Below are 3,225 nucleotides of genomic sequence, written 5' to 3'. Positions count from 1 at the left end.
GCCGCCGGCCTACACCAGAGCCACAGCAACGTGGGATCCGAGCCGCGTCTGCAACCTACACCACAGCTCACGGCAATGCCGGATCCTTAACCCACTGAACAAGGGCAGGGACCGAACCCGAAACCTCATGGTTCCTAGTCGGATTCGTTAACCACTGTGCCACGACGGGAACTCCCCTAAATTGTTTTTAAGCGGTGTTTTAATTTTACTTCGTACCTAGCTCTTGGTAGGCATTCAACAAAAGCTTAACATTCCTTCAGTCAAGGGCTGTTTATTGAATGCCTGCTATGGGCTGAGCACTGCAGTGACAGATTCAATCTCATAACTTCATAGAACCTACAGCCTGGCTTACAGATTTTTAAAAAAAGGCAATTTCTGTAGTGTGATCCTAAGTATTACCAAACAAGTACACCATTTATTGCTTTTTAATCCTTTTAAATGTTATTTGCATGTAGCTCCTATCACTATGTGTAATCTTTTTTTTTTTTTTTTTTTTTTGGTCTTTTTGTCTTTTCCAGGGCTGCACCCACAGCTTATGAAGATTCCCAGGCTAGGGGTCTAATCGGAGCTGTAGCCAATGACCTACACCACAGCCATAGCAAAGCGGGATCCGAGCCGCATCTGCGACCTACAACACAGCTCATGGCAACACTGGATCCTTAACCCACTGAGCAAGGTCAGGTATCGAACCCTCAACCTCATGGTTCCTAGTCAGATTCGTTAGTTAATCACTGAGCCACGACAGGAACTCCACTTTGTGTAATCTTTTTGGTCCTTTGATATAAGGTACCCATGCTCCTTAGGGGGTGTAGATAATGAGGTGGAGCTTTCTGCATTACTGAGCCCTTCACATCCTTGGGCCTCTGGGATGGGCGGTGTAGTAGGGTGCACTAGAGAGCCAGTTAAGGTGGTTCCTAATGGCTGATGCTCTCATGTACCATATAGGGACCCATCCCTTGTGCATGTAAGTGCCCCTTGTTCCCCCTTTATTATGGTCTAGTCTTTGGGCACCAATAGTTAAAGCCATGGGCCGTATGAAGAAAGGGACTTGAGCAAACATGCAAGAGCTTCTGGGAGTTCCCAATGTGGATCATCAGGTTAAGAACCTGTCTAGTATCCATGAGGATGCAGGTTCCATCCCTGGTCTCTCTTAGTGGGTTAAGGATCCAGTGTTGCTGTAAGCTGTGGTATAGGTCATAGATGTAGCTTAGATCTGGTATTGCAGTGGCTGTGGTGTAGGCCAGCAGCTGCAGCTCCAATTTGTCCCCTAGCTGGGGAATTTCCATATGCTTCAGGTATGTCCCTAAACACACACACACACACACACACACACACACACACACACACACACGAGTTTCTGAGTTGCTGGGCAGCTTCTTTGAGCACATATACCAAAGCATAGGAGCTATAAGATGAGGGGTAAGGAGTTATATCTTCCCACCCAATTTTTCTGCATTGGTTGAATGCAGAATTGGCCTACTTATCCAATTAACATCCTTATAAGCCACAGAAAAGATCAGATAGACATGCACATAGGAGGTCATGTAAAGAGAGAGGCAGAGAATGGAGGTTTGCTGCCACAAGCCAAAGGATGCCTGAAGTGACCAGAAACTGAAAGAAGCAAGGAAGCATTGACCCTTGGAAATAATAACAAGGCAGGCTAACCCTTAAGCAGTGCCCTCTTGGGGCCAAGGCGAGACTCTACATGTTTACACAGGCAAACTCACTTAATCCTCACAACAACTGTATGAGCTTTGTGCAGTCATCATTCCTGTTTACCGGACACCAAACTGAGGTAGAGGGAGTTTAACCCTTGTAAGAGGGAAGTCGGGATGAAACCCAGGTGGTCTGGCCCTAGAGCCCTTGCTCCCCATCACGTCTCCAAACCAAAATAAAACTTTTCACTTGGTACCTGATAATGAAAGGAATGCTAGAAAACCAAGAGCCCCCAGCTTTCAGATGCTGACCTCAGGAAGAGATTCCTGAGGGAGGTGAAACTGCTGGGAATCAGGTGTTGCGGAAGCAAACCTGAGAGGGCCTGTAAACGCGCTGCTGCTGAGAAGCTCAGCTCCGCAGTGGGTTAAGGATCCCACTTGTCTCTGGGCAGCACAGGTGTGATCCCCAGCCCACCACAGTGGGTTCAAAAGGGTCCAGGATTGCCCTGGCTGAAGCATAGGTTGCAGCTGAGGCTGGGAATCTACCCCTGGCCCAGGAACTTCCTTTTGCCAAGGGTGGGGCAAAAAAACAAACAAAACACATGACCTTTTGTCAAGAAATGAGATGTAAAGTAGAAGCATGCTGTTAAGGCAGTACAGGTGGTGTAGCTGTCAACGACCATTACAACACAATCACAGACCTTGAACCTGAGAGTTGGAAGGCCACCCAAAGCACTACCCAAAAGCGACAATGGAAAGGAGTTTGCTGCCTCTCAAAAATAATGGGAATGTTATTGCGGAAAACTCAATCCAGGGTCTGAATAATTATTGCTGCTTAATAGTATTGATGGCAATGATAATAAGCATAGCCAACCCTGTCAGGGTTTGCTCAGTGCCAAGCACTGTCTAGCACTGTCTACTTTTACTTATATTGTACTAACCAGCACTTTTTTTTTTGTCTTTTTGCCTTTTCTAGGGCCGCTCCCACAGCATATGGAGGTTTCCAGGCTAGGGGTCTAATCGGAGTTGTATCCATCAGCCTATGCCAAAGCCACAGCAACGCAGGATCTGGGCCACATCTGCAACCCACACCACAGCTCACGGCAACACCGGATCCTTAACCCACTGAGCAAGGCCAGGGATCGAACCCAAAACCTCATGGTTCCTAGTTGGATTCATTAACCACTGAGCTATGACAGGAACTCCTGTACTAACTCAGTCTTCACCGTGACCCTGAGATAGGTACTACTGACCTCATTTGACATTGGAAGAAACAGGCAAAAATGAGGCTGAGAAACTTTCTTAAGAACAACCCCCACCCCCACTCCCTGGCCACGTCCTTCCCTCGTGGCGTCTTCTGACTGCCTTTCACCTCTTTGGTGACTCTCCGTAGCTCCCTTCTCTATGCTTCCTGGCTCAGCTCCCATCTCACCTTCAGCATTCCCTTATACATCAGTTCTCAGTGAGACACTGAGTGCCTCTAGGGCAGGACCGTTTCAAAAACGCCAGGCTCAGATTTGCCTTTGCCCAGCTCTGCCTTTGGATTGATGCAGGAAGTTCTAATTGAAAG

Source organism: Sus scrofa, chromosome 4 (genome assembly GCF_000003025.6).
Source record: "Sus scrofa isolate TJ Tabasco breed Duroc chromosome 4, Sscrofa11.1, whole genome shotgun sequence".
Lineage (NCBI taxonomy): Eukaryota > Metazoa > Chordata > Mammalia > Artiodactyla > Suidae > Sus > Sus scrofa.
The sequence above is the reverse complement of the archived record's forward strand: the minus strand, read 5'-3'. Positions refer to the sequence as shown.